The sequence below is a fragment of the Triturus cristatus genome, chromosome 11 (assembly GCF_964204655.1).
Source record: "Triturus cristatus chromosome 11, aTriCri1.1, whole genome shotgun sequence".
NCBI classification, from domain to species: domain Eukaryota; kingdom Metazoa; phylum Chordata; class Amphibia; order Caudata; family Salamandridae; genus Triturus; species Triturus cristatus.
Window position 1 is genome coordinate 947,616,681 of NC_140594.1, and position 14,408 is coordinate 947,631,088.

The window sequence follows — 14,408 nt, forward strand, 5'->3', positions numbered from 1 at the left end:
CTTTAAGATATCCCTTATGTTGCTGTCCACTAATTAAAGTGGGCACCCTGTACTAGTCCAAACAACCCTTATGGGGATTTAAGAGGTCAAAGATAACCTTAGAAAGCTATCTAAGTGGTAGCTGTGGAGAGCAGCCTTCAGGCTTAGTCTTGAAGGAATGTTAAGCAGCTTGTTATACCAGAATACCACCATATAATATTGGTTAAAAGAAAGGAGAACCACACAGTAGTTATAAAAATATGTATTTATTGATATAACACTCTTTAAGTACGACAGTATCATCTACACGAAGATACTCACAAAGCACACAATACTGTAGTACAGAAACAATAGTAAGTAGCACTAATACACAGTGGGCTCCAGGGGGAGACCAAGCCATATACTAAAATAATGGTATAAGAACCACGACTCGAGTCAAGACAGTGTCTAGAGGATATAGAATCGCAGGGACCCCAAGGAACCACCCAAGGTGAGTAAGTAGCGACCCCACAGAGGACAGGTGCAGTGTGGGAACACGACTGCATGCGCCGTACAATTCTATCAAAGAGTCGCAGTTGAAATTTTAAAGTTTAAGGACCCTTCCCAGTGGACTTTGAAGAAACCCCGTGGAACTTAGGAGGTTGGAGAACCACTCCACCCATGGATACCATAGTACCAAAGTTACCTATCCCAGGGAAGCCGGGTGCAAAGGTCTGAAGTGGCGTCGGAAACCGCCGTGGAACCCAATTGAGGACTTCGAAGAAGAGCCACTGATGGAAGATAGAAAAGTGCCTGTTGGAATCCAAAGGTGGATTCTAGTTGAAGAGTACCTGAAAGCAGAGGGGACAGAGTCTGGGTCACTCAGGAGTGACCAGGGGCTCGGTAGACAAATGCCCACTGATGTCAGGTGCTTCAGGTGCATTGAGGGGGTTCTTGACTCTGCAGCCCCTGGGACCAGGAGATGCCGAGGACAACCAGGAGACAGGTACGAGGTGTCCTACAAACGATGTCAAGGACTGAGGGGTCAGTGTCTGGCTGGAGCACCAACAAGCCTTGGCAACAGCAACCCACGCAGAAGGTCAATGAAGGTTAGGGTTCGGACCAGCAAGGTCCAGGAGACTCACCAAACACAGGGGACTCAGGGTAGGCCTGGAGCAACCATGGGAGTCCAAGGAAAACAAATATGACCCTCCAGGGGACCCACAGGCCGGAGGCACAAGAGTCACAAGAGGATCTCGAGCAGTTTCACAAAGCAACAGCCCAAGAAGCACTTGGTGCAAGCAGGTCAGAGTTCTTTGGTGAAAATAGTGCCAGAGGTTGGGGCTACTTGGAGCCCAATGCACTTGCTCCGGAATCAGCAACAATCATATGCACTTTCAAATAGATGTGGTGCATAGGGGTACAGGTATTGCAGCCCCCACGAGGGATTCTGACCTCAAACTTGGTGTGAGGGCAGCTCAGACCTTGAGAAACTTAGAAATCTACCTTCTGTGTTGCTGGAGCCTTTGGAGTCAATAGGAGCTCAGGAGCAGCAGACCACTCAATCGTTATATGGTGCCTGAGGTTGCAGGGGAGTGACTTCTTCACTCCAAGGGAGATATCTTCAGTTGCCCTTGATGCTCCACAGGTCCTGCATGGAGCCTGTATGGTGCACGGGCACAGACGATGCTTTAGACTGAGGGGGGGACAAAGTCGGGCCCAAACGATGTCCAGCAAAGTCCAGAGTGCCTAGACGGTCAAAGTTCAGTGGTTTCTTGTTCAGAATCTTGTCCACGTTGAATCTTGGGTCAGATAATCCCATTTTTACCTACGGAAGAGGGTTGGACAAATTCAGGGGACCCTCCCAGGTGAGGATCTGGACAGTGGGGTGGCTACTCCGATGTCCTTTGTTCAGTTTTGCGCCAGAGCAGGAGCCAACGGACTGGTTGGAACTGGACTATGCACAGTGACACCAAATGTGCTCCTCATGCAGACTTTCAGTCGCTGGTAAGCACACCCACCCAGGCCTAATACACCAAATCCTTTCTGGGAGGTGGTCACATCTCCCTGTGACAGGGTGCCTATTGTTCTGCTTTCCCCTGCTTGAGCTTGGCTCATCAGCAGGAGGGCTAAATGTGTCTCTGGTCGGCAGCAACTATTTTGGGCTGCCCGGGACTAGAACGCTGGTACCGGGAACACCAGGGACCTCACAAAGCTTGTTTCTGAGGGGTGGAATCATACCTCCCACACCGGTTACAGGTGTGGGAGTATGATTCTACAATATTTCACACCTAACAAGATAGGGTTACTTTCAGCCGTTTTGGGGTAGGTCATCATGCGGTCGCATAATGCCACTCTATATGTCGTAAATGGCTGCAGCTCTAACAACCCAGGAGAATGGACTCCGTAGGGTGCAGGGGTGTCCTGCTCATGCAGTGGCACCCTCTCACTTAGAACCAAGTACCGTGCCTTCAGGATCGTCAAGGGCTGCTATAGGGGTGACTTATAGGTTTTAAGTGTAGTGATGCTTAGATATAGTAACCTATATCTTAAGTAAGTGGTGCATGCACCAACTTTCACAGGCTGCAATGGCAGACCTGTTTTTCCATTTTGCATGGCCTATCATGGGTGGCATAATACATGCTTCAGCCCATGGGAGGCCTCTGGGGTACCTATTCCCTGGGTACATGGGTACCATATACTAGGGACTGACAAGGGTACCCCAGTATCCAATCTAGAATGTACCAAAGTAAATAACATACATTTTAGGGAGAAAGCAGATAGACTGGGGTCCTGATTAGCAGGATCCCAGTCAGACTAATCAAAAACATTATCGCATGAAGCAAAAACTGGGGGTAACCATAAGAATCAGATCAGATCCTACTTTCCTACACCCTGGTACTCTGACACACATACTATGGGAATGCCCCAAACTCGCTAACTATCAGACACAGGTGCTCGATGATATCGATAACTACCTTGACACACAGCTTCCCTGATTCCTTGGTTACACTATTTTAGGACTGCCCAATGCTCTCACATTCCCTCTTAAATCCCGCAGAAGCCACCAGAAATGTCTGGCACTAGGGGCGGCCCTTCTGAATATTCTGACACAGTGGGGGTCCGCCCGCCTCCCGACAGGGGAGAGGTGTGGCGCCGTGGCCAGGGCGACTGACGCTGGACGCTGGGGATCACGGTTCAATCCCTGGCTCCGGCGGCAGGGGTCTGCACAGCACCATGCGACTCTGGGCAATAGCTCGCTTAATCTTCCCAACGGCCCCCAACGCCGAGATACCCCTTTGGGGGTGATTTGTGCGCTATGCAAGTACTGGATTTACATTTACATTACATACCTGAGGTAGCTACATCGCATATGGTTTATCCTGGGCATGGAGCGTATCTCTCTTTCCCTAACTAATCAAGGAACTTAATTCCCTGACCTTTGGAAACTATTCTTGTCGATGCTCTCCACCAAATTTTGAGAACTCACATGCCCAAAGTATTAATGACTCCTAAGACTCACAGATCCCCCACCAGCAGCACCTTGAGAGAGAATGCTGGCCAACAACGACTCACTAGATGAGTAACAGATGGTGGGGGATGGGGGAGTTTCGGGGTTGTTCAGTTTTGACAATGTCATATGCTACCCTATGTGAGTAGGGATTTAGTTTTGTATAGGTCTCGTGTTACATCCATGTATTGAAAACCAATAAAGAAATGTAAACCTAAAAGCCTCATATTCCTTTCTACAGCTACAAAAAGACTACTCTATTCACCACATGGACAGAGACTGCAAAAATAGGGAAGGGATTGTAGACATAAATAACAACGGCTGGAAACATTTCCATCCAGACTACCCAACCTTTACTGCCTTTGAAAAACTTTCAGTATAGAAAGAAATGGTCCCAGCACAAAACAAACAATATAAATCAAACATCAACAAATAAATAGGCAAAGAACTGAAGAGAAAGTTCAAGTGTTATTTAATCACACTGAACTACAATTTTCATGTATTAGATTCATATATTAAGAAAAAAACTATTCAACAAGACATAATGGATGTGCCCAGAAGGGGGGAGGGGGGAGGGAAGGGTCAGTGAATGAGTGTGGAATTGAAGGATATGTGAAAAGAACGGTATATCCATTTATTAACAATCAAATTGATAGGCATTATTTAATCAATGCCACATGTTTTTCATAGATTCAATCTTAATACAATACAGAAAACATAGATGACGCCATGTAAAATGAGAATCACAGTGCAACATGTACTGGTGATATAACTGGCAGTTGTGTTGTGTCGACGTTTCGACCCCTTGGTTCGTGTAGGTATTCACTAGGACCTTACAAAATGGGGTCTTCCTCAGGACAGGGGTGCAAGTGGGAAGAAGGAAGGGCACCGTGTCTGCCTTGTTGGCAGGGTTCTAAGGCGCAGTTTGTCGTCAAAGAAAAAGGGGTACAGAACCTCCCAACGGCACGATTGAAGAGAGTGATGACCACTCTGCCTCGGGGGAACGGATCCCCTATCGATTTTTTGGAAGCAGTCCAAAATCTGCCTGGACTCAGCCGTGAAAAGTATTACGTAGGCTGGGGCGAAACAAGAGGCTAAACCTCAGCTTGATCACCATAAAGGAATGAATCCTCGTTGCGCGATCTTCATCCGTAAATGTGAAGATTTACGGATGAAGATCGCGCAACGAGGATTCATTCCTTTATTCCTCAATTCCACACTCATTCACTGACCCTTCCCTCCCCCCTGCCCCCTTCTGGGCACATCCATTATGTCTTGTTGAATAGTTTTTTGCTTAATATATGAATCTAATACATGAAAATTGTAGTTCAGTGTGATTAAATAACACTTGAACTTTCTCTTCAGTTCTTTGCCTATTTATTTGTTGATGTTTGATTTATATTGTTTGTTTGGTGCTGGGACCATTTCTTTTTATACTGCCTTACACCCAGGTCCCAGTGATTTTGGGTATACCCTTTATATAACTACTTTGAACAACTTTCAGGCAACCTGAAACTAAAACACATCAAATCTTTTTGTTTTTACACCACTTTTCAATCTCCTGACCACAATATGTCCTTTTTCTGAAGACCCAGCACAGCTTCAGTCATTTCTTGTGAGATATCAATATTCCTTAGAACATTTTGAAAACCCTGCTGATCTGAAACAAGTTTTCTCCTGCACTACTCACAAGAAATGGCAACACCTTCAATAAAATTATCTCTAAAAAACATCATCTCCATAAATCTCTCTCTGGATACTTTCTTGTCCGATCACCTTGTACTTGCCTTCACCAAATCATAACTAGGAACCAACAAAACAGGTACTCCAAAATCAGTGGAAACCTCGAGAAAGCCACTAAAACGTGAATCTTCCCCTTTACTAGCTACTCCCATAGCTCACTCTCCAAACTTACCTTCATTTACAAATCATCTCACAAACTTCTATAATGAGATGACAATGAACACCAGGGACAAACCTGCACTTCTAAAACTGAATCCATCAAGGAAAAAACACTTGCATCATACATCCTGTTACTCGCACATCACACTCCAATCCCTCAAGAAGATTATCTTCATCTCTTTTTATAACCTGTGTAATTCCCATGGAAATTGCAACTACACCCCCTCCCGTTTTCATTAATACTTCTTACCACTACTAAATATCATCTAAACTAATACTGCCAGCGACATCCATAGAAGTGGTCCGACCGCCGGATCATATCTGGCAGTCCGAGGCAGTGGTCACAGGAACAAACTGCTACTTTTTCGACAGGCTCAAGGAACCCCTGGGGGCAGCAGTAGGACCGTAATCCCTACAATGGGGGCGGTGACTGCTCATGCACTGCCATATGGCTTATGATGTCCGTTTCGCTCAGCCTGTAAATGGCGGTCTGACCTCCATGTACAGGCCGACGGATAGGGACTTTGGGCATCCCTAGCATGGTCCCCGTCCCCTGTTGGCCTCAGCTATGGGACCCGGGGGGCACATGTGGTTCCCTGCCAAACATCCATGGACCCTGTGCAAGGCACCTGATGGTGCCTGGCACACGGTGCATGGATGTTTGAAACAAACCTATTTCGATTGTGGCTTGTGCTGCCACCCTTTTCCGGGCTGCTACACAAGCAGCAATACAAATAGGCATATTTCCGACCGCCTGCACGACGGTCGGATCTAAATTTGGCGGCTGGAACCGCCGACTACATGTCGGTCGGTATCCATCCCTAAGGCCCAAAGTTCATGTCCATATTATCTGATAAAGGTTTATGTGGATGTGTATTCTTCTGATCTCCTTTATTGAGCAACATGGTTCAGTAGTCAGCAGGCCATAGGTTTGACTCCAGAAGGGTCAACTCGGCCTACTGAGGTAAGTAAATTTAGTACCATGAAATTAGGTAATTAGAGCATCCGTTATTTACTGCACTTAGAAACATGAAGGGTATTACAAAAAAGGCTGTTATTCATTTCTGACTAAACTTACACACCGCCACCACCAGCCATCTGTATTTGAGTGTTCCTTGTGTGTGTTGTATTCATTACCTCTCCTCACTTTACACTACTTCCGTTGAGCATCTCATCACTCAAATGGCTTTACCTATCACCTCTTTGTCAAGGACCAACAAACTGTGGGTCATATTATCAAGGACGGCGGTAAACATTATCGCCGGTTTAGCGGCAGAAAACTGCCGCTAAAGCTACAATGATGGGCTTGATAATATGCCGCAGAGAATTCCATAGAAGCCCATGTTCTGGTGTGAACCTGGGCTTCTATGGGAATTCTCCAGGGCATATTTTCAAGCCCATTATCGCCGCTTTAGCGGCAGTTTTCTGCTGCTAAACCAGAGATAATTTTAACAGCGTCCTTGATAATATGCCCCAAAGTTCTCCTCCCCACGCTCCTGCCTTTGTTACAGACCGGCATGGCCAACTGCTTCTCATCAGTACAATGGATAACTTTACTCTGTAGCTGGGAAAGGTCAAAATCAAGATGGTTTACTTCCATTCTATAACAGTACCAACATCATTTCCTTATAATCTTATTTCCACCTGATAACATCCCACCTGGCACCTGTGCTCCAGCCTAGATGTCCACTTGAAGAGTGAGATATGTTTCACAATGTTTATGGCAAGGCAGCCTGCTCAAAACCTGCAGTGACTGCGCCAACCATTCTCCTCACTCAGCCTTGCCCAGTGCACTTATCATCACAAAACTAAGCTACAGATATTTGTGCCTTTAAATTACTGTTTATTGTTTTTAAATCCTTGTTATGGTCCCATACATTGGCAACCACGTGATTTAACTCATCCATAATGCACCCCACACCCACATACCAGGAGCAGGTACACTGCCTTTATATATGAAACAGCACCATCCTAAAACTCCTGACACATGGTTTGACCCTCATCTTTGAAATCCTGTTCTCTGCTTTGTACCCAAGTCTGCCTCAACACATCAGATCCCCTTGTGTCCCATCCTGGTGTCGAGAAAGTTCACCTCTTGGTTCATCTCTCTGGGATTGCCTACCCATTGACCTTAAAATGGCCTCGCCCATCAATGCCTTCAGCTCTAATCTCTAGGGCGTTCCGGGCTTTAGGGCCTAGCGGCCTCCAAGTCCATGCCACCGCCCTACAGCATCTAATGTAATTGTCAAAATATACACTGTTTTAAACAGCTCCCAATAACCCCCCATATTTAATTTTATTATGCTACTGAACTGTAAAGCAAATAAAAGCCACAACATTGAGGATCTCATTACGAGTTGGCCGGATTTAGGTGTGAGGGTACCAGGCGGCACACCTATATCTGCCATCATGGCTGGTATTTTCCACCTGTCCTACGCCGGTGATAGCAGAGGAAGGGGTATGGTTCGGCAGGTGTTGGGCAAGGGCCAGGAATGGCATCTGGGGAAAGGGGGGCTTTGGCCTGGAGGGCTAGAGGGGCAGGCATTGGGCAGGGCTGCTCTGTGCCTGTAGCCCGTGACACTTTTGCCCACAGTTTTATCAGGTGTGGATCACAGAACAAAACAGAGCTCTCTGTTCCTGCACCTGGTAATCTGAGGTTCAGGATCACCAACCCACCTGAAATTGACCAGAGCCGAGCCCCTCCCCCCCCCCACACACACACTCTTCAGTTAACTCTCAATGAAGGCCGGAGTGGGCATCCATATTACTCTGTGGCATTTATTTGCTGTTGGTGTCTGAGTCTCTGAAATGCACATCAGGCTTCTGGAGTAAGCCATGGCGGCTCACCTTGGATACCTCTTGAGGATAAAAGCCTGAAGCGTTTCCTTGAGCTCTTAAATATGTCGTTTCAAGGGCAATTAGAATCCTTCATACATGTACTGGCCTGGCCCGGTGCTGCTGCACCTCAACAACTGCAACTGAATTTATCCTGGGCTTCCGATCAGACACTGAACAAGCTACAAAGACTCCAAGGTCATGCATCCCACCTCACCTATAAGAATGTGTGAAATTCACTTCATTTGCTTTTGCATCAATATGCAAAATTTAGCTAAATTTAATGAAATGAAAAAAGGCTTGAGAAATGCATTCTTGAGTCCACACGTTTCACGCTAAAAAAAACGCAAAACACAATTGCCACAAACAACCGCTCACGTTCAGGTCGTTCGTGTCCCTTTGCTCTTGCACGTAAAAATGTTTACATGAACGCAGTGCAATTATGGCAGATGGCTAATTTAGGGTATTTTGGATAGAGAGTGTAATGCAAAATTCACAAACATATGTGAGATTACTCCTATATAGACTATATAGGAGTAATCGCACATATGTCTGTATATAATATAGTGGAAATTTTGTCCCGATTCAATCATCTGCAGCTCAACTACGATATCCTCAAATTTCTCTTCTGAGAAGCTAACAAAGCAAAAGTTATCTCATCAGAAGTATTGGGGAAAGATCACTTGACTCACAAAGAAGTAAACTCCCTCACATTACTCTTGTACCTTCATGTTCAATTCCTGAAGTGCACTGAGGCTGACGTTAGGCTCCACGAGTGTGCTACAAAATCATAAAATAAAAGTACAATTTATTGCCTAAATTAGCTAATATCCTAGGGTGTGTGCCACAGGGGCAAAAGCAGCCTAAACTTATGTGTGACTGACTGAACCCAAGCCCTACCAACCCTTCATCTGTTCCTTATGCCAAGAAATCTCTCCGTTTACAGTGGGGCATGAAGGGACTTAGGTGTGGTGGATGGAGGGGACTCTGCCGGGATGGTGGCGGACATTACCCACGACACCTCAAAGGACCTCCGCCCATCAAATCTAGAGTTGCTCACCAGCCCTGTGGACAAATCTTAACATTGACAAGAACCGCCATCACTGCAGTTTCTGTCAATGTTGCAAAAGTTTGACAAATGGCTCTGTTGACCATGGTGGCCTCCATCAGAGATTTAATTTTTTTCAAAATCAAAAGTCCTGCAGTGGGAGTTTGTATTGAACAATGAAAAACTAATAGCCCCAACACCATGAGGGTTTTCTTTCCTTGAATGGGGGGCATTATTTATTTTTACTGTCTGGCGGTGCCGGACAGCAAAAAAGAGCCATGTGACCACCCACTCTAAATAGGGTGAGCAGTCAGATGACTAACGTCCGTTGGTCTGTACTCTGTCAGGGCATCGGAAGAATGTGTCAGCGACAGAGTCAGCGACATACTTTCGGGGGCAGATTTATAAGCCCCTTGTGCCTCATTTACGCCGCCGTTGCGTCACTTTTGTGACGCAGCGGCGGCGCAAATCCTGCGCCATGGTGCAGGGTACTTACAATTTGACGCATCTGGGAGATGCGTCACCTTGTAAAGCCCTGCGCCACATGTAGGCGTTCCTGCGCAGGGGGGGCGTTCCGGCGCAGGAACGCCTCCTAAAAGTGGCTGAGTGAAATCTACAAGATTTCACTCAGTCACTTTTAGGCCCATGCTGCGTCAAAACCCTGCGTCTGCCTGAAGCAGCCGTAAGGATTGACGCAGCATTAACAAGATAGAGCCCCCCAGACCATTGCTGGAGCTGCGTCGCGCTTGCGACGCAACTCCAGCAATGCGCCACTTTTGCGGCACAGATGCGTCACGCATCTGTGCCGTTTTTGCCCCATGGTGCGCCGCATTGTAAATGCGGCGCATCCATGGTTGCGGAGCTGTGGCGCACAATAACTGCCGCATCCCTGCTGATATGCAGGGATGCGCCAGTTATTGTAAATATGCCCCTCAGTCCTCAACAGTTTGGTAGAGTGGGTACGCCTTTCCGCCAAACTCTATATCAGAGCATTAGTTTCTGATTTTGTCTGGCAGTATCTTGAATAGTTTTGAAACACTTCTATTTCTCTTCAGTGTCCCTGTGAATGCACATCCCAGTTTTTCTTTATTTGAAAAAAGAAATCAAATTGACATTCCTGCGGTACTTCATAGGACCATATGGTTGGGAACCCTGCCCTGCGGAATAGGGTTACCCTGCCAGGGCATGATTCTACAGTCCGAAAAATGTTGCTGTCTCTCACATGGGCCTGGTGAAGGTCCTCGGAATTCACGCAGCGTGCTGAAACATAAGCGCAAGCAGATGTCCGCGTGTTGAAAGCTCCTGACACTTCCACCTTATTACAGTTGTTGATGTTTCCCTTCCTCTCCCGACCCTTTCCAGGACAACAACTGCAGTCCCACGAGCAAGAGGCATCTCAGGGGCTGCTCGTGTGCGCAGATCCCATCCACACTCGAGGCCCGAGAGGGGACACCACCAACCACAACTGTTCTACTCCATTAACTGGTGGGAATGCACAGTTTCTATCTAGGAGACAGATACATGATCAAGAGGGATTTTCCCATACAGTTTTCAAAGCCTATATTTCTTTCTAATGCTCACTTAATGCAGCAGTGAAAGAGCTCACATGAGAGTCAGGTCCAATGGAGACTTCGAACTGTCACAGGGCTGAAATCTGAAACTACCCCGCCGGTAAAGACGGTAATTAGTTAAATAATTTGGGGTAAGGCTTCATAGATTCACCATCAGGTATACACTTATTTCTTCATAGAAATATTGACTTCATTGTGACACTTTTTAAAAGGCTATTTTGGTTTTATTCGTGGCATACATACATACTGTATTCTAAACATTCTCTAAGAGGCTTTGGTTCAGTCTCCTTCAGCCATAGGCTTCTTTGGTTTAGACACATTCGGCCACTGGGTGCGGACATTGTCAATCACATCTTGGATCAGCCCAGAGTACTGTTTTAGTTGCTTCCTCTTTCTATAGGCTGTTTGGTTTATCCTTTTTTTCTTCCACTGAAATGCATTTAATATAGTTTACATCTGAAAAGTACACATAGTCCTCGCACGTTAAATTCTGTATCTCACTGACTCATCCACTGTTGACACCAAACAATCCTTTGCTAATGCTTGTAAGTGAAAGAGGTTCACAGTAGAGTTTACTTTTGTTTTTACATGACAAACCAGCATTTTTTTAACTGGAGTAGTCAACTTGGTAAAATTGTAAAACTTAGTTGACAAGTGGTTCCATGTCATGTTTAACATATGCAACCAATTTTTTGGCATTTTAGCTAACAGCACTTTGCAGGCCGGGGGTTCTGAACCCATAATTAAATTGTTAAAGGCAAAACTACAAGTCCCACAATGCAACATGCTGCTGGCTAAAAAAAATACATGTTGGTATCCAATGCTGTAGTGCCAAAGCACAGAACTGTGAAATGCAAAATAAAATTAGTTCCTGGCTTTTTGCCTTTTTTTCTTGTGGTCCGTCACAGGTTAAACAGCCCAGTAGGTGAGAGGGTATAGACACCTTTCAGATGCAATAAAAGCATTTCCCATTAATGAGCTTACATTAACACACCCTAAATGATCTGATTTACCAGACAGAGAGAGCCATAGCTGTTAATTCAGAAGGCCCCGTTGCTTACAGCATGGGGGAGAGGGGGCAGAGACCATCCCACTCTCTATGAGGCACCAAGACAAGTTCCCGCCATAAACGGTGGGCGTCACCCCTTTTCCATACCTATGGCATTATTTGAGACAGGGCCGCCCTTTGCACTTTACTACAGAGCTGACTAAACATCAATATATAATATACTGCGCAGCAGCTTCCTGCATCTGGTCTGCCTGGTTAACCATCGACAACAGTAAACAGAGGGAACGGAAATACTGTAGTGAAATCCTGTCCTCGTCTCATTGCTGGCAACGAAGCAGGCACGTCAGGAGAACTAAACCAGGAATTAACTCCACATCACCATATTGCACTGTTCACATCTCTTATTTTGTTTTGTGATTTTTATCATGGCTGTCTTTATATGTATAGGAGGGTATCTTGACGCTGAATAACAGATGTTTATTGTTACCCAACTCGATGATACTCAGTTTATTGACCTCAGAAGGCTGACTGGGCCCGCTGGGGTTTGAACCTGTGACCATGAAGTCGAACACAGGGCCCTACAGTGGACGCATTAGGCCACTAAGCCACCATACCCGGCATTGCCCATTTTAATAGATATGGCAATGGTGACAATAAACATTATTACCATTATTACCAGGATAGTAGTTCTATGAGTACTGGTGTAGCGGAAGTGACATCACACACCCTTTACCCCCCCTTCAATGACATCACAAGGATTCCCACCTTGTATACACTGAAGGTACTACAGGAAGGGGCACCATAGAAAATAAATAGAGATTGCTGGCTCTGTCTTCATAACCCAATGGACCAGGCAAGGGCTATATCAGTTCAAACACAGGCACCCCCTCCATGCCCCACTGGCCCCTGCCACCCATGTAGGGTGACCTTCCAGTAATGATCCTGGGAGCACTGACCACTTTATAGTGCGACTTTTGGCTTAAAGGTGGTTCACAGAATCCCAGCGGATCCTTAGATCAGTGCTTGGGGTCACATGATTTAAATCAATGTTAAAGAATGACTCTGGGCACGAGCTGTAAGAATAGGGAAGAGTCGAAAATACAAGCCCGAAAAAACAAAAGAGTAAAGACTCGACGGCAAAAGCGGTACTGGAGCATGCGCTCACATTGGTGTGTACTCACAGGATTGTGTACTCACAGGAGTCTGTACTCACAAGAGTGTGCAATCACAGGTTCTTGCAATCGCAGGAGTCTGTACTCACAAGAGCGTGAACTCACAATAGTGTGCACTCACCGGAGCATGCACTCACAGGAGTCTATACTCAAAAGAGTGTGAACTCACAGGAGTGTGCACTCACAGGAGTCTGTACTCACAGGAGCGTAAACTCACAGGAGTGTGCACTCAGAGGACAATGCTTTCACAGGTTCATGCACTCACAGGATCATGCACTACCAGGAGTCTGTACTCTCAAGTGCGTGAACTCACAGGAATGTGCACTCACAGGAGTGTGTACTCACAGGATCATGCACTCACTGGATCATGCTGACCCACAGTGTGATTGGATCTGTGGCTGAAGTAGGCTGACACATTGTGAGGGCCAGACAGGCCTTTTATTCCACCTGGCATTTCCCTGTTGGGCTGGAACGTCTGAAGGGTGTGTTTAGGGGAAGGGGTCACTTCTGGTATCTCTGTCAATAATTCCAGCTCCCAGAAGTTAATTGCAGCAGGAATGGGGAGACTTCAAGAGAGACAATAAGGGAGGGAGGGCGAAGGTAGAGAGAGTGATCAGAGAGGGTGAAGAAAGGGAAGGCGAAGGACGGAGAGAATGGATAGCTGGAAAGAGAGAGACTGTGTGAGGAGATGAATGGAGCAGGCTGTTTGGAGCATTTTGCCAAGGCTGGTTTTGGTTTCCCCCTGCTGGTTGCTGTGGTGAGTTTTAAGAAAAATGTGAAAGTAGTTGCACAGATCAGTGAATGAAGAGGGTTGCACTGAATCCCTTTTATATATGTGTACATATTTGTATTTTATATTTACTCATTGTTTTAATTACATGAGACTGTTGGGTAAAACCTAAAAATGGTCCTCATTTTGAATTTCTGGCTTTTGCATACTAGAAAGCATTTTATTTTACTTTCCAATATATCAAAATTGGTCTTTCTGGAAGCACTTAAGAGGAATTGTGCAGTCTACAATTTCCAGTGCAGCACTGGAATCTGATAACATCGATCTTTGTCATTATTATTTCCAAAATGTGAAACTGTCATTTAATTATTTTTAGGCCACTGCCAGATTTAAATTGAGCAGGCATGTTGTATGCTTTTAGATGTCATGACACTACCTACCCTAATAAAAACCTGCCACAAATGCTGTATTAGATACTCAGGGAACGACGGATAGCCCAAAGGCATCTGGAGTTTTCTGTTTTATTAGTTCAGTCATTGGGCCCCCACTGCCAGTTGTAAGTCCTCGAGTACAACTCCTGTTCTAAGAGATGTATGACTGAATCATAAAACATTCTTTGTGTTTGCTGTTTGTAGTGCTCTCATGCAAGAGTAATGCGGGGATCTTAATGAT